The sequence below is a fragment of the Dreissena polymorpha genome, chromosome 1 (assembly GCF_020536995.1).
Source record: "Dreissena polymorpha isolate Duluth1 chromosome 1, UMN_Dpol_1.0, whole genome shotgun sequence".
Classification (NCBI taxonomy): domain Eukaryota; kingdom Metazoa; phylum Mollusca; class Bivalvia; order Myida; family Dreissenidae; genus Dreissena; species Dreissena polymorpha.
In genome coordinates, this window is record NC_068355.1 from 12,541,936 (window position 1) to 12,560,923 (window position 18,988).

The following is an 18,988-nucleotide window of genomic DNA, read 5'->3' on the forward strand; positions in this document are numbered from 1 at the left end:
ACTTCTGGGTTGTCTTAATTTAATTCCCCAATTGGTGAAAATCACTTCATAAATATATACATTCAGCCTAGTTTTATCATATTTACCTTGCAGGCGACATTTTAAACTTACTTTATGCCGTTTCAAAGAAATTTGAAAAAAATAGTATATATGTGATGATTTTATTGCGAAACGGTTTGTTACACACAACTCACATTGCATGAAGACACTTCAACACGTTTTTTCAGTAAATTATTGCATTTCGGCGTTATCTTCACTTCAGTACTAAATAGGTTGAAACACTTTCTTATACATTTTGTATTGTTTTATCGCATTAAATCTCGAAATGCATCGCCTTCAATGCTTTTTACTTTTTAGTGGAAACTAACAGTTTTGTCCATATTTGGAAATAAAAAAAAACGATATTTTAAATATCCTTTTTAATGTTTACAATCAATTTGAATTAATAAAAAATTATAAAAAAAATCAAATTGCAATAAAACGCTCCAACCCGTTTTGCAATAAAATTATTGCAAAACGGGTTTATTGCAAAACGGATTGTTATACAAATTACAAATTGCAATAAAACACTCCAACCCGTTTTGCAATAAAATTATTGCACTTCTGGGTTGTCTTCATTTAATTCCCCAATTGGTGAAAATCACTTCATAAATATATACATTCACTCTAGTTTTATCATATTTACCTTGAAGGCGACATTTTAAACTTACTTTATTCCGTTTCAAAGAAATTTGAAAAAAATAGTATATGTGTGATGATTTTATTGCGAAACGGTTTGTTACACACAACTCACATTGCATGAAGACACTTCAACACGTTTTTTAAGTAAATTATTGCATTTCGGCGTTATCTTCACTTCAGTACTTAATAGGTTGAAACACTTTCTATTTACATTTTGTATTGTTTTATCGCATTCAATCTCTAAATGCATCGCCTTCAATGCTTTTTACTTTTTAGTGGAAACTAACAGTTTTGTCTATATTTGGAAATAATATTATTTCAATACGATATTTTAAATTTCCTTTTTAATCTTTCCATTCCATTTGAATTAGTTAATGCATGTGTCATGTTATTATTGCAAAATGGGTTGTTATAAAAATTTCAAATTGCAATAAGACGCTCCAAACCGTTTTGCAATAAAAATTTTGAAAAACGGGTTAATTGCTAAACAGGTTGTTATAAAAATTACAAATTGCAATAAAACACTCCAACCCGTTTTGCAATAAAGTTATTGCACTTCTGGGTTGTTTTCACTTAATTTCCCAATTGGTGAAAATCACTTCATATATACATTCAGTTTAGTTGTATCATATTTACCTTGCAGGCGACATTTTAAACTTCCTTTATGCCGTTTCAAATCAATTTGAAACAAATAGTATATATGTGATGATTGTATTGCGAAACGGTTTGTAACTCACAACTGACGTTGCATGAAGACACTTCAACACGTTTCGACACACATTCTGTTTTGTTTTATCGTATTAAATCTCGAAATTCACCACCTTCCATGCTTTTTAATTTTAAGTTTTAACTCACAGTTTTGTCTATTTTAAAACAATATTATTTAAATACAAAATTTGAACATCACTTTTAACTATTCCAATCCATTTGAATAAATACAAGAGTGATGATTTTATTGCAAAACGGGTTTATTGCAAAACGGGTTGTTATACAAAATTCTCATTGCAATAAGACACTCCAACCCGTTTTGCAATGAAATTATTGCAAATAAATGTGTGGTGATTTTATTGCAAAACGGGTTTATTGCAAAACGGGTTGTTAAAAAAATGCAATAAAACACTCCAACCCGTTTTGCAATAATTTTATTGCAAAACGGGTTTATTGCAAAACGGGTTGTTAAAAAAAAAAAAATTGCAATAAGACACTCCAACCCGTTTTGCAATAATTTTATTGCAAAACGGGTTTATTGCAAAACGGGTTGTAACATAGCCCTAAAAATCTTTATTTAAACAATCTTTCTGGAACTTTAAAGATGCATGCAATATTCAATGGGACTCATTTTGGACTCCAACTTTTTTCTTTTTGAACTCTTAATTTTTCAAAATATTATAATTTTATATAAAGCAGTCCACGGACTCTAGCTAAAGAAACTTCAGCGTACAGTTTATATAGTATTGACAGACCTGTACGCTGAAGCTAACCCCGTATCGAAAGTCAACCAGAGTCGTAACATATTTATGTCACGCTATAAATCAAAGAAAGCTCATTTTCTTGGATACATTTCTACATATATAAGTGAATGAATATTAATTACTGCATCGAGGAATGTTTTAAGATTCAGATGTTTCAAATGCATCTTACATTAGATGAATATAACTCTCATCAGCCTGAAATTCACAATTTTGACGCCATTGTCGCTTTGTCACGTGACGAGTTTTCATTTGGATACTTTCGGATAAACCTTGACATTTTATGCTGAAATTGTAAACATTACTTTCGTTTTCTGAAATCTTTTATTTGTGATTAACAACTTACGTCTGGTGGATTATAAGACTGATTTCATTGTGAATCCGGTAGTTTTATATAATATTTACTTTGACTTTGTATTGAGACTACAATTTGTTTACAAAATAAGCCAGAATAATTAAAATACCGGGAAATGTCATTCTGAATTTGAAAACACTTGAGCACATGGTTTGTTACTAAAAATAGAAATAACGTTATATGACCGTGAAATCTCGGGAGATTCGCATTTCAAGAAAGTCTGTCACATCGCTGTTTTTCTCGATATGTAAGAGCAGAATAGATACATTTTAAATGTTTAAGATAGTTTTTTGTGAAAGTATATATCAGTTAAATGTGAAAAATGTCAATCTTTCCAATCAAGTGGTTGATTTGGGCCAACAACTGCATTTAAAAGCTGTTTTGGACCGGTCTTTGTTAACTGTCAACTTTTAGGGAATTTCTGGTTGACTTTCCTAATGGGGTTGGTCCATAACTATAAAGTCGCGCCAGTCAAAAATCATAAAAAGCGACATTTAAAGTTATGGAAGCCAGAACTACACGGACTCCTGTTTTTAAATCCCAGCGCGATCCCTGAATATAACTAAACACATAAGTTTTCCTTTCTTTTTTTTTCTAAATCCCAGTCAAGTGAAACGTGACCTCTTGCAAAACTTTGAACATGGACCGAACTCTTATCAATATATGTACAACAAGGGACAAAATTGTCACAAAACCAGGTTTTCATTGTGAAAAAAAAATCTGATAAAGGGAGAAAACTCAAACTGAACTTTTGAAATGACCAAAAAAAATTAACCCCCTTTGTAAGTTTTTTTTTTTTTTTAATCTATTTTTAGTCGTGGCGACCTTGACATTGGAGATATTGACGTGATTCTTTTGTGGGACACACCGTCCCATGATGGTGAACAAATGTGCCAAATGATTTTAAAATCTCACAATGAATGACATAGTTATGGCCAGGACAAGCTCATTTATGGCCATTTTTGACCTTTGAACTCAAAGTGTGACCTTGACCTTGGAGATATCACGTAATTATTTCGCGCGACACACCGTCCAATGATGGTGAACAAATGTGCCAAATGATTTTAAAATCTGACGATGAACGACATAGTTATGGCTCGGACAAGCTCATTTATGGCCATTTTTGACCTTTGAACTCAAAGTGTGACCTTGACCTTGGAGATATCGACGTAATTATTTCGCGCGACACACCGTCCAATGATGGTGAACAAATGTGCCAAATGATTTTAAAATCTGACAATGAACGACATAGTTATGGCCCGGACAAGCTTATTCCGCCAGCCAGCCAGCCCGCCAGCCAGCCAGCCCGCCCGCATTCGCCAATCTAATAACCAGTTTTTTCCTTCGGACAACCTGGTTAACAACTCAAAACGATAATTAATTATCCGAATAGCCTTTCATATCCGAAATTTGTACGGGTACAGCAACAAAACGCTTATAAATAGCGTAAATAATGATTCACGTGCGCTTTATCGCGATTTGTTATATTTATTTATCGTTATTTATTTAACATTTCTGAAAAGTGACAGCAAAGAAAAGCATACCTGTTATTGTTAACATTAATTAAATGCTTGGCGGAACTTTCAAAAAGTAAGACATAATAATCAGCAATATTTTTATTTGTAATACTTGCAAGTAGGAGATAAGCCACTATCGTGTCGTCTGGTTTATTTGCTAATGCGCGAGATTTTAAAGGTAAACACATAAATAAACTTTAAAAAACTTCACATTATATTCAGGTTTGTTACTTTTTAGATTGCCTCTTATTGATCATACCTTTCATTATGCACGCGTATTGTAAACAATGTGACATAATGGTTAGATTGCACTAATTTGAGCTGCAAACGTTGTTGATACCTTTTTGATAGCTTTATTAGTGCACTGGATGTTTATATTGTTTTAAACTTTAAGATTTGCATCTCGATGTTTTAAAAACTGGAGCAAATTGATGCTCTTTTCCACCTGTTTGATTTTTTTATATGGTAAATAAGCTTTAAAGTGTTGGCTGTGCTATGTCATCCACGAGTGTTGCTTTGCTCGATCATATTCTAGAGTCTATATCTCCACAATGATACCATGTTCTGATTCTTCCCAATGTAATGGCATCACAGTTTCCTTTAGTTTAATGCTTTTGATGCAATGAAAATGTAGTTAAACAAGAAAGTTATCAGACATTAGTTTGAACTAGACGTGTGTTCTGCTGTATTTCTATTTTTAGGTATGTAAACAAACAAGTTGAAAAGTTGGTTTTCGCCTAAGTATGTATGTATGTATTTCCCGGATGTATTTGTTATACTTGTAAGGATAAACCAGATTTAACATGTAATGGTTGTATTTTTCCACAAATTCGAGTATCTCAGACTCGGTATATTTTTCACAAATTAGTTTTTATGCATGTAATAAACACAAATGAGGCAAAAGGCAACACAATAAATAAGACATCGTATTTTTAATGTTATGAAACATGTTTTGTAGCAAACTATGAAGAAAAAATTGACGTATAACTAAATAATTCTGTTATTGCATTGTCTGAACTCTGCTTTTTTACTAAATATTTTTTATTAAAACTCAATCTTAATTGAAAGGCATCTTAACAACATAACCATATTCCTAATCTGGTAAGATAAACGTTCACTATTGTAAAAAGCTGAACTAAATTTGTTGTGTCCATTTAATAAAGAAACGAAAATCAGTCATGTGGTGTGATACAAGTTTATTGTTATACAAAAAGACTAACGCAGAAAAATGTTTATAAGTTAAATAAAAGTCGCAAAATCACTTAAAATATTAAAGACCGTAATGCCAATATGATCGCTTTTTTCACCTAAGTTTTGCCGTCTTTGCTGTTTTTTAAGTCCCATGCGATTTACTGATAGAAAAACATGCTTTACTAGTAAAGATCATGTAGAATCATTCGAAACAATCTAAAAGGTTTTAAAACCAGTCTAAATGACGTAACAGGAGGATGGAAGTGTTCCGAAATACCTAAATGGAAGTATAACCAAATGGCAGCGAAAGCCAGTGCCCTATACCTGTTCTTCGGATGATGCGTATCCTTTGTTTGTATAGGTCCCTGTTTTAGCGAGGAGTTGTGGGGGTAAGCCGGAGTACCCGAGGGAAACCCCACCTGTTCGGTATGTTTACCACTTACCAAACTCACATGCTGCCGGGAACGGAATTTAAACCCGGGTTGCCTTAGTGAGAAGAGAGTGAACCAATCACTGCGCTAGCCGAACAGCTGTATCGGGAGTTCGCGCGGCAAAAAACGAGATCTATATCACGTGACACCAATCGGACAGTCGCCGATGTCCCTCTGTTACACCTCAGTCACAAATAGAGACCGATCACCGTCCGATCAGCGGACGACGTATGTTTACGCGCATCAGGCTGGCTCCCGGTCGACGGTCGCACGGACACCGGGTCATTTTGTAGCATCGGGCGGCGTCTGGATTAATTTTAAGTCTCACGTTAAATTTTACCGACGTCTTATTCGGGAAGGAATCCATTTGGGATCGGAAAAAGATCGGACGATCAACGCTCGGTTATCGCCCGGCGATTGCCCGACATCGGATTCATTGTACGTGCATCAATAAATAATGGAATAGTAGGAGTCGAACCAACTCTGTCAACTAATGCGATTAGATTTTGGACCGGGACCTTTCGTAATGGACGGCACACATGTATTGTTGTTCTTCGAAATTTTATGGTTAATATAATGTTTACATCAATGGGCATGATCAGAAATTGTGACTTTTAAACTTTCTCATACATGTATGAATACCATCAAATAAAAAATCCACATTTGACTGAGCCGGCGTAACGTGTAGACGTACCGTGTTGAGGTAACCCCCGATACTATTAGCTGGATTCTAATGCAAAAGTATGTGATAGATTGAAATTGAAGGGAGCCTTAAATATAACGGCGTGTAAGCAATATAAATGTAACCAATGTGTAGGCCTATCCAATAAATGCCCTTTCTACAGATTGGAATCCCTTAGTGATCGCGACGGAACACGCGTTTGCTCAAATCCGCTATTAGGGGTACCTCAATGTATACATACTATTGGTTTCGACGAGGTTAATTCTGAAGTCGTTTTGTCTATTTTTTATATCTCAGATGTAATGAAAATGGTGTTTATATTAAACTTGCATTTAATTAATTGGTCAACAATAAATCGTTCGTATTATTATTGTATTTACTGATTTTAGTTTGTTTGATCATTTGCCATAAAAATCTGATGTATAGTTGTTTACAAAACCGGAAAATAATTGGAGTATGTTTGACACACTGGTCATATTATGGACTCATTGAGAACACCTTCAATACTGGTCGTGTGTTGAGGCATATTGAAAGTCGCTGTCCGGTCGAAGAAGTTAAACGGCCTCGGAATATATCAACTCTCTATCCGTACCTTCATCGATATTTCTACGCTATAAGGGATTTGCAAGAAGCTGACAGTAACCCAGTACAATGATGATGCTTACGTTGTTCATACATTTATGGAGATATTTCTGCGAGTTGTTCATCCTGTTAACGTCATACATTGACGTCAGTTTCTTCTCTTCTTCCTTCCACTTTAACGTCGTTAACGAAAGCGCCTTAAGGAGGGGATGTTGGTATAGAGACTGCGAAAAGTAAACACATATTTGGTTCATTATCTGTATCGACATGCATATGATGTCCTGAGTGGGTATATAAACATTCTATACGATAAGAGCTTGTGCGTTCATCAGGGATCAGGGCTATCTTTTCATCGGTAATGGTTTTGCAAAATTGCACAATTATGAACATAAGCAAAACACACTTTAGCATCTGTTGAACACTTTCTCCGAAATGTTACACTATGTCATCAAAAATAGAACCAAAAGTAGGTCTAGGTAATAAATCCGCTACAAAAACTGCAAAAACAACAATGTCTCTACTTAATTGAGTTTCCAGAAGGGATAAAAGTAATATGGAAACAGCACAATGTTCACTCTTTTCTGATTTCTTTTCGTCAGTAAGTTTAAGTCAGATGGACTATCGATACATTTTTTGTATGTAATACTCAACTAAACAATTGGATATTGCCTTTAAAAAACTTATAAGCAGGTAATGATACCACGACGTCAAAAAAGAATTCTGCAATAAACAATTCGTGTAAGAACTCCACATCCTTCTTGTTATTCATTTGCTACATGAATATGAATACACAATGTATATTGCATTTAGAATCCTCGTTTTCATTTTAAAATGTTGATAACTTTGTTAAAAAATAGACTTTGTGTTATATGATTTGGTCGAAGGGTACACAGTAGTTTTGCTCTTATTATTGGTAGAAACCGTAATGTTATCTAGCGTTTTAAAATCATGATAGAACTTGATTGCAGCAATCCGATAGGGCGGAATATTTATCAATTACCATCGTGCAAAAACACGATGGTAATTGGTAAATATTCCGCCACTTTAACACCCGCATTGTATGTGTACATATTTTCCGACTGATATCCGCAGCGATTGTGACAGTCAGCATGTGCTAATTGAGCAATAAAACCCAAATTATGATTTGGTTTTCACCATTTCTGTTTAAATGTCACGAAAACGGCACAGTCATACGAAAACATTTAGTTAGATACGTACTTATGTGTTTTTTTCCCCATTTTATCGAAGGCGGTCATGCAATTTTCAATCATAGTTCTGTGTTTTTATAAAAAATAAATGTATATAGCGTCCCCTGTACGCCATGCAGGAGTACTACAAGCCTGTTTTCGCATATATGCTTTTATGTCAATAGGACCTTCTGGATCCCAAGAGATTATAACCGTTAGCAGTACAAACCCAATCTGCATCTGGTTTATGTGATAAATGAAATGTGTGTCTTCGAAATCTGTGTTTCCATATACATAAGGGATAGGATGTTAAGATTGAAGTCTTTTCCACAGAATTTTGTCCTTACGTTTTATAATGGTGATAGTGGTCTTGGTGATGACTGTGCTGTGCGAACTACATGCATTTCACTCTTGGAGGCAGTGGTTACTTACGGAAAGTAACGAATGCTTAGGGGAATTATCTACTGCGGTGAATACTTCGTTAGCGAAAGAAGGCTAGGGGTAAGCAACCACTGCGTTGAGTATTTGCATTTGTAAGAAAAAAAGGCTATGGGAAAGTAACGCTTGCTTTGGGTACGTCACTATTCAAGTGGTTGCTGAAACAAAACCTGAAGCTGAAGTAAAGTTGGACCGCGTAACAACACCTCTACGCTTAAAGACACAAGCACGAAGAGTTCAATGTAAGTCTCTCCAACAAGTTTCAAGTAATCGAGGAGCTGCTTGAAGAAGAGACGTTAGCGTAGAAGTGGCAGAAAGTGAAAGTAGAAGTGACCTTAACATACCAACAAGTACTGGGTTCCAAGTCGTACACCCACAAGTTGTGGATCACTGCAGAGACGCTTCAGAAAATCGAAGAAAGAAGAGGAAAGAAAGCAAGTGGCAATAACGGCAGAACAAGAGCCGCAAGCGTTAACGCGTAAGAAGAGTGAACAGAGGCATACAGGAGCATCAAACAAAGTATTTAAGCAGACAAACTGAATACATTGAGACGCTGGCAACAGAGGACGAAGAGGCAGCATATAACAATACATTTATACTGAACCTGAATTGTCTAAAAAGCAATCTTCACGTGATCGTGCAGCTTCAAGTGAAATAGGCAGCGGCTAAGAAAATACACGAAAAGTGAAATCGCTGACATAAAAAACAATTGAAAGACATTAACTCAATATTGTCGAATATAGTTTCAAACGTCGACAAATCAATCAGCAAGATGAACGATAAAGGGAAAGATATAATCGAAAGAGACGACGAAAGGCTGAAAATCTTAGTGAACGATCGCTTTGACAAACTTAAAGAGAGTTTATTAACATCATGTACAAAACAAATTGAAGTTTTATAGGCAAGACTATTTGAGAAGGAGATTGAAAACGATACACTAAAGAAAGATGTTAAAAACCTGAAGTCGCAAGTAGATCTACAGTCGGAAGAAAACTCAAAACTAAAAGCTTAATTAGCGAATCAGGAAAACGACCGAAGAAGATCAGAAAATGATTCTAACCAATACAGTAGGAGAAATAATATAATTTTAAGTGGAATAGAACATTCAACCACAGAAATTGGCCCCAACGGATCCCCTTTATTTAAATCAGCAAAGGAAACCACTAAAATTACAATTGCCAAGATTAACAGCATCACCCAGGAAAGCATTACTATGGAAGACGTTGACATCGCCCACCGACTGAAAAGGAGTCCAAATGGCAAGAAAGATATAATCATACGCTTCAAATCACGTATGACGCGTAACCGAGTGCTAAGGCGGAGCAAACTGCTTCGTGCGAAAGGCGTGTTTGTGCGTGAGGATCTACCCCCCCCCCCCCAAACCATGAGGTGCTTATGAGTGTTAAACGCAAAATGTCGGACGAAGTTATAAATGTCTGGTCCAGGAGCGGTGCCATCTCCACACAAAAAATAACATTGATACCTCAAACTACATTTTGCTGAAGTGTTGATAGAGTAAAAATTACATTGTTTACGCTATTTTTATACACTTCATACTAAAGGTGCAAAGTAACCAAAAACGATAATGTGCTGTTAAAGTTTGATATTGTAAAAATGTTTAGGTTGTTAACGCTACTTTTTTGTACACTTTACTTTGAACTCGCATTGGACTGACACGTTAAGGTTCATGTAGAGGCTTCATTTTGAAAAATGTGGGACCCCTAGCATTGAACTCAAATTTGACTTAAGGAAGAGTGCCACATTGATAATGTATACATATATGCTTTAATGGATGTTTTTCCTTCAAACTGCTACCAATTTTGTACATCAACGTATCATAACATCCACAAAATCAATCAAAATACAAAGAGATTTTAACACTAAAATATACATTATTTTCAAAAATCTGAATCATGTTTATTCCACGTATTTCGGCGGAAAATTATATAACTAGTGAATGATATCGACATTGACGAGGGCAAGTTACGCTTAAATAGTAAATAAAGTTTGCATATCTAGAAATATCAAAACTCGAACACATGTCATTTCATCACCATGGGGGCAGCCATTTTTAAATTAATAAAATAGAAAGAAACATGCTAAAAACTCACTCATCGCCTAATTGACATTCCATACGGTTGACGATGACAAATGCATTGGATTGTAATCTTTCCGTTGATGTTTGCAAACTGCACGATCAGACCTCATAAACACTCAAAAGAATAACTATGTAAGAAGCATTTCACCAATGTTTACAATCGTTGTCGAATCACATATACTTTATTATTGCGCATAAAATAGTACGCTTACAGACTGACAGAAAGATCTAGATTACTCCGTTCAATTCATCACGGTATACTATTCTATTGATAATATATAATAATACATCGCTTTAACAATCTAAAAGTAGTAATAATTCTTTTAAACGGAGTTTTTAATAACGAAAGTGAAAACAACGGAAGTTGGTTGGATATTCTGTGAGATGCACTTCGGCTCCAGAAAAACAATACAAATTAACTAAAAAGACGTGTGGGGGACAATTTTCAGCTGGAAACTATTTCAAATAGGGTAAGTGATGGTATGCGGTCATTTCTGTTATTTAGTGCGATCTCTTGCTGATTAATGTTAATAGTTGTTTTACAAGTTGCCACTAAACTGTCAAAATAAGCATGTGTTATCTCAGGTATGTGTATACACATACCCGGTTTTCTCACCACTGCACGTGGTTTCGACCGATTTGTTTTGCACGTTTTTCTACGGATCACAGCGATGGCCACGCTTTCAAATGGGTAGAAGGAATCGAAATATAAAATCAATCGTTTTGCCAATTTCTTTATATTCCTTTACAATTTTATATGTCGTCTGCAATCTATTTCAATTTGAGATGGTTTAAAATTTGCAATTTGGTTGAGAGGTAAATAACAAAATTGTTAAGCCTGTGAAATAGAATTGTGACTCTTATTATCCACCATACCTGGATTGTTAAAAAGTAGTTACGTTTTAGTTATTTTTTTAACTATGTTTAGGATATTTATCCAAAAAGGCAGTTGAATAAAAACTCATTTGTTGTTTTATGACAATAATTTTCTGTGAAATGTTGCTAACTTGACCTTGTATATGTATATAGCTTTGTATTTATTCAACTTAAGGTAGTGCATATCATTCATAACTTTAGATTGAGATTTTGTAAATTAGTGTAAAAAAGTATTGGTTTTAAACCAAAATACGAATAAAGCACACAAATATTGAATGTCAAAAATGTGTTTATGTTATTCTATCCGTCTTTAGCTTTAAAATGATATATAGTTTGACCATATTGTACCACATTCAATGAAGAAAAACCAAAGCGAAGTTTTAATGAATTTTATCCCCCCCATGAACCTTAATAAATAAAGATTATTGCGCGAGTTGTACGGGGAACCCGTTTCTATTGAAGCCGATGAATAACGTTTACAGTGCTTGACAAAATGAGATCAGAGTTCAATCTAGACAAATGTTAAATGTATTGCGCACTTTAAAATGCCATGGAGCAAAAAATGTGGGGACTTTATGAAAACATAAATTTGGTTTAACATTACTTTTAACACCTAAAAGAGTCTGTTAATGTTGTGTTTTTTTTCTTCAGTTTTCGTTTTTTCGCTGAAGAAAGAAACATACTCTCTTTTAGGAAGGCATTTTTCCCTTACAAAAAAGTAGTGGCCGTGCTGCATCTGTTTATGAAAAAAAGATGTGTGCCTAGGCCTCACTGTCTTTCTTTCTCTTTTTTTTTTAAATAATAACACAAGCATAAGCAACCAAATGCATATTTCATATCTTCATGTACAAACAATTCAATATGAGTATGTTAAATTGCCCAAGCATAAATGATATTTACTAATGATGGGTGTTTTATATAATCTTTAGCTCAATTCTTGCTTAGACTTATGTCCGCCTCAACTATCAATTGTAGTAATTGCCTAAAAAGTATATCCGGCGCAAATATTAGGAAAATAAACCAAGTCATATTGTTAGTATTGCTCTGTGCTTTTATTTTTTGTTGCGTTTTTTTTTGCAAAAAAAAGATCTTTACAAAAACAGCATTACTGTATTACTTATACTCAAACTAATATTTACTGCTTACTCGAGCCTATATTAAAAACATGTACATATAATGTGTGCTTAGGATGTTCATTAATATGTTTGCCTACTCACTATTGCATAATGTAAACCTGATATGTTATGAACTAAGCGATGTTCACTATACATGTACTTTTATTATTCTAAGCTGCACATTTTGAGTGATGAAAGGTGAAGGTCAAGGTCATCTTTCAAGGTCAAATGTCTAATATATGGCGTCTGTCCGTCCGTCCGAAAACTTTAACATTGGCCATACCTTTTTCACTATTGAAGATAGCAACTTGATATTTGGCATGCATGTGTATCTCCTGGAGCTGAACATTTTGAGTGGTGAAAGGTGAAGGTCATTCTTCAAGGTCAAATGTTCCGTCCGTCCGAAAACTTAAACATTTGCCATAACTTTTTAAATATTGAAGATAGCAACTCGATATTTGGCATGCATGAGTATCTCATGGAGCTGCACTTTTTGAGTGGTGTAAGGTGAACGTAAAGGCCATCATTCAAGGTCAAATGTCGAATATATGGCGTCTGTCCGTCCGTCCAAAAACTTTACCATTGGCCTTTACTTTTTAAATATTGAAGATAGCAACTTGATATTTGGCATGCATGTGTATCTCATGGAGCTGCACATTTTAAAAGGTGAAAGGTGAAGGTCAATGTCATCTTTCAAGGTCAAATTCTAAATATATGGCGTCCGTCCGTCCAAAAAACTTTAACATTGGCCATCACTTTTTTAATATTGAAGATAGCAACTTTATATTTGGCAAGCGTGTGTATCTCATGGAGCTGCACATTTTCAATGATGAAAAGTCAAGGTCAAACTCATCCTTAAAGGTCAAAGATAAAATTTTGCAATACTGAAGATAGCAACTTGATATTTTGCATGTATGTGTATCTCATGGAGCTGCACAATTTGAGTAGTGAAAGGTCAAGTTCATGTTCATCCTTCAAGGTCAAAGGTAAAGATCAAAGGTCAAATTTTGCAATATTGAAGATAGCAACTTGATATTTGGCATGCATGTGTATCTCATGGAGCTGCACATTTTGAGTGGTGAAAGGTCAAGGTCAAGTTCATCCTCAAGGTCAAAGGTCAAGGTCAAAGGTCAATTTTTGCAATATTAAATATAGCAACTTGGTATTTGGCATGCTTGTTTATCTCATGAAGCTGCACATTTTGAGTGGTGACAGGTCAAGGTCAAGTTCATCATCAAGATCAAAGGTCAAACATCACCCTTCACCTCTTTAGATGATTAAAATATGTAGTTTAAATGTAAAAAGGGCTAAACAAAAGAGACAAAAGCATACAAATCTTCAAATGGTTAGAAGAAAAGTATAGTATATGCCTATTACAAGAAAGTCACTTGACACATACTTTAGCACAAACCTTAAAAGATGAATGGGACGGAGACATCTATCTCAATGGACAACATACTAATAAACAAGGCATTGCCTTTGTGATAAAAAATAATATAGGGATCAAATTCGATAACTTTAACGAACTAATAATTGGCAGACTAGCAAGTATAGAAATCAAAATACATGAAACACAATTAACATTAATCAACGTTTACGGCTCTAACATAGATGATTCCACATTCTACGAAACAGTACAATCCTTTATAATTAATAACCAAGATAAAACATTATAGTCGGGGTGATTTCAATACTGTTCTTAACCCAGTGTTAGATAAAAAGAAGGGAAACCTTCATACTCATCTTAAAAATAGAAACATTTTTAATAATAAAAAAAACTTAACTACGCTACAAAAACAAGGTATAATATCACTCATTCCAAAACCTGGAAAAAAACTTAGAATCCTTATCAAACTGGCGCCCGATTAGTTTACTGAACAATGATTATAAAATTGCAACTAAAAGTATATCAAACAGAATACAAAAAAATACTACGATCAATAATTTCAAGGTCACAATCTGGTTTCATTAAAGGACGTTACATTGGTGAAAACGGACGTCTGATAATAATGCATAAATTATTTCAACAAAACAATTCTGGCCTCATTTTTTTGCAGACTTCGAAAAGGCTTTCGATTCACTCCACCATTCGTTAATGTTCTCATGCTTAGAAAATATGAATTTCGGTGAAAGTCTTATTTAATGGGTTAAACTATTTTACACCGATATTAACAGTATAATTATTAACAATGGTTTTTTCTCAAACAGTTTTAACATCGAACGAGGGGTAAGACAAGGATGTCCACTTTCATCCTCGCTATTTATTATATGCATCGAATATCTATCACACTATATCCAATCAAATAGACATATAAAGGGAATATCGCTAGAACCCGAAGAAGAAATTAAACAGTCCCTTTTTGCTGATGATGCAACTTATTTTTTAAATGACAGTAGTGACTCGTTCGATAATCTTATAGAATCGCTAACCCTTTTTGGAATTGCATCTGGTCTTAAACTAAACAAAAGCAAATGCACTGTGCTACAAGTAGGTAAATTCAAACAAAGTAATATTCATCTTAAAACAGAAATGAAATTCAACTGGGCATCAGATGAAGCAACAACGTTATGAATAACCTTTACAAACAATGAAAATGAAACAATTCTAAAAAACATATTGCCTAAATAACAAAAATTTAAAAATTGTTTAAAATCATGGCAGCAAATAAAACTAACACTAATCGGAAAAACACCGTGTTGAAAACGTGTGCACTCCCTAAATTAATTTATACACTAACAGTTCTCCCAAACTCACCAAATGATATAATTGAAGATATAAAATCAGAAATATTTAATTTCATATGGTACGGTAAACCTGATAAAATTAAGCGAACTCAATTAATTCAATCAGTAGAATATGGAGGTATCAGACTAACGGATATGGATTCATTCCTGAATGCAATCAAATGCAGTTGGGTCGAGAGATATTTAGATAACACCAACACGAGTAAATGTAAATTATTCTACCAGAAAATCCTTAAAACATATGGTGACTCCTTACTTTTTGAATGTAATATCGACAACATATCTTAGACGAAATTTCAACCAAAAACATATTTCTATCGAATGTTCTATCGGCATGGTGTAAAGTAACTCATAATTTAGAAACCAAAATAAACAGTAAAATAATTCTATGGAACAATAAAGACATAACTACTAATATTTAAACGTTTTTCTATAAAAATTGGTTAGCACAAAACATAAAATATGTAGATCAATGGTACGACTACAGAATAAACGACTTCTATTCTTTTGAAAACTTGTGCTACATATTCGGAATACCTACTAGTAATTTCCTGATGTACTACACATTTATCAAAAGTATACCCATACATATTAAAGCAGTAACCAATACAAATAACACACCATGTACTCAAAAAACTTTCGTAGAAAACATCATTGCAAAACAAAACAAACAAAAAAACTACAAATATTTTACACACTTCAAATTAAAAACCCTACCGAAATCTCTAAAGCTCAAACTAAATGGAAAAACCTTCTTTGAGAAAAAGAATTTAATTGGAAACAAATATTTATCATGCCATATAAATCAACTACTGATAGCATACTGAGAAATTTTCAATATAAATAAACCCAGAGAATCATAGCTACAAATACATATCTGTTTAAGTGCAACCTATCCAACACAAATCTATGTGATATGTGTAGTGAGCATATTGAAAATAATAGAACACCTTTTCTGGGAGTGTAAACATATTCAACCTCTATGGAATCAATTGACAACCTTTCTAGAGAAACAACAATTAAATGTTAAACTATCTCTCTTAGGCATCAGTTTGGGGATAAATACCTTCAAAATACAAGAGGTTAATAACGCTGTGAATCACATAGTTATATTAATGAAATATTTTATATTCAGCATGAAATACAGAAATCAAGAACCTACAATAAACTGTTTTATCAATTACTTAAAACTAAAGAATCAAATTGAAAAAGAAATTGCCCTTCACAATGATACACTTCATATATTTGAACAGAAATGGACACACATTAAACTTTCATAAACAAGTCCAGTATGCTTTATACCCACTTGATGCATCTCATCCTTATTCATAACTTTTATGTTGTTTTTCGTTTTTTTTTTCTTTTCTTTAAAAACACCTATCACAAAACACTAAAGGAAAAAATACATATTAACTTTTTTTAACCAAAAGGAAACCACAAGGTCAAAAAGTACATATTAGTATATCTTGTATAACACGTGTGAGTATTATTACTACTAGTATTTCATGGCATCACTTTGTTTTATGATCATTTACATGTTTACATTATATGTCTTATATTGAATATAAAAAGCATATAACAATAGATACAAGACCTGTACTCCATCCCAAAGAGATTGGCATGAATGTTTGCCAATCCAGAGAAGCACAAAAAGGGACACAATGGAGGAGTGATAGCAGAAGACGAGGGGGCAAAAACGGGTGGTTTGAATACATGTACTTCCAAAACTTGCTCTAGATCAGATCGAGACTCATTCTTGAACAATCCATGGAGTGAAATATACCCCAGTATGTCAACTTTCTCGACTAAAGAAGGCGTTCGACAGCATTTATAGGGTACCCTCTGGAGACCATTGGGACACTACGGAATGCCAGAAAAGATCACCAACATCATCAGGCAGAAAAAGAAAACAGAATGAATGCTTACGCTCACGTTTCCTGTTCCTGCTGGCCAACAAAGGTCTACATCGACGGACCAGACGCGAAACGGAATCCAATGGACACTCTGGAAACAGTTGGAGGACCTCGACTTTGCCGACGATCTGTCTCTTTTCTCCCACACCCAACAACAGATGCAGGAAAAGACCAACATTGTTGCGGACAACTAGGCTAGACTGAGTCTTACCATCAACATAGGGAAGAACAAGGTGTTCAAGACGAACGCAACCACTAGCACACCCATCAGAGACCAAGGCAATGAGCTGGAATATGTAAACATCTTCACATATCTCGGAAGCATTATGTACAACCATGGGGGAACGGCTGCAGACGTCAGAACCCGCATCGGGTAAGCAAGAGCAGCCTCCCAGCAGCTGAAGAACATCTGTGGATTCAGCGCAATTGGCATCAACGCCAAGATTATGCTCTTCAATACCATCGTGATGCAAATTCGGGATTTTTGTAACTAAGAAGATGTCTCCCATTCGGTTAGGTATCACGAGTATCCCATTCTATACATAGATGGTGACGTCACTACGTTATTGTCAGTAAGACCGGTGTGACACAATGCGAGTATCCCGGTAAAAAGCGGTCCGTCTAAAATGCGTATATGACTCATATCCGCGGATATGACCGAAAAGGGCGGATATGGACGAATATAAGCAATATCGACACTTTTTCTGCAATGTTTATTTCAATGTTTAATGAATAATACACAATATGTATTATATATGCAAGGTAAAAATATCTTATATTTGATTGTTACTATATATTATAGTTTATTGGTAAGTAAAAATATGCACGTTATTTTATTTATTCAATGAACACAGGATATCGTAGTGCTACATTTAAATGTTTCAAGAACGATTATAACCATTATAGTTGCGCTGTTATTGAAAAGCAATGCATGTCCCTGTAAAATTTTAGATTTTTCGTTAATATTTCAACAGTTTATATCCAATATCCCGATAAGTTAAAATACGAAGCCTATATGTTTACAATTAATATTACAGCTGTTACATTCACTTATAAAACATAATATTAACGAAATATCTTAAATTTTAGGTAGGTATTGTTTACTTCCGGTTGTAAATATCACTAAGCGCGTGTATTTAAAAAAGTTATCGATTGAAAACATGAATTCTATTAATGAATATTACAACAACTGTCGAGGATGTCTTTAACTATTCAAAAACTGAAATTCAAACGTTTTTAAGGTCGAACAATGTAAAAATTAGTGGAAACAAGGAAAAAATTGTATATCTAAATACTAAAGTTTTGAGACGACATCAAGAATAATAATACATTCAGTATATGATATAAACATTATGTAAACTTACACAACAAAACATATGTGGTGTCGGCGTGGTTATATTGTTTGTGATGTGTAGCCATAAAACAATCTTCTGGCACTTCGTCATGTTCGCGGATATGAATTTAGAGTTGAAAAAATGATAATGTCTATTAAAATGTTATATTTTGAGACAATACTAGCATATTTAACACAAATTGTGATTTTTTTTATTATTAAACATTGAAATAAACATTGCAAAAAAGTGTCGATATTGCCTGTCCATATCCGCACTTTTCAGTCATATCCGCTTTTACCCGGGATACTCCATTCTATACATAAATGGTGACGTCACTACGTTATTGTCAGTAAGACCGGTGTGTACACAATGCG

The 18,988-nt window shown here is 34.2% G+C and overlaps 2 protein-coding genes across 2 annotated transcripts in view; one reads left to right on the forward strand and one right to left on the reverse strand.

Moving 5' to 3' along the window:
- The window catches only part of LOC127871508 (uncharacterized), a 41,803-nt gene extending 37,691 nt beyond the window's left edge, over positions 1-4,112 (reverse strand). The window contains exon 1 of the mRNA XM_052414501.1: positions 4,050-4,112. The gene's annotated coding sequence lies outside the window, so the exon portion shown is untranslated. The remainder of the gene's footprint in view (positions 1-4,049) is intronic.
- A 19-nt stretch (positions 4,113-4,131) lies between these two features.
- The window catches only part of LOC127871426 (vesicular glutamate transporter 2-like), a 43,242-nt gene continuing 28,385 nt past the window's right edge, over positions 4,132-18,988 (forward strand). Inside the window, exon 1 of the mRNA XM_052414350.1 lies at positions 4,132-4,200. The gene's annotated coding sequence lies outside the window, so the exon portion shown is untranslated. The remainder of the gene's footprint in view (positions 4,201-18,988) is intronic.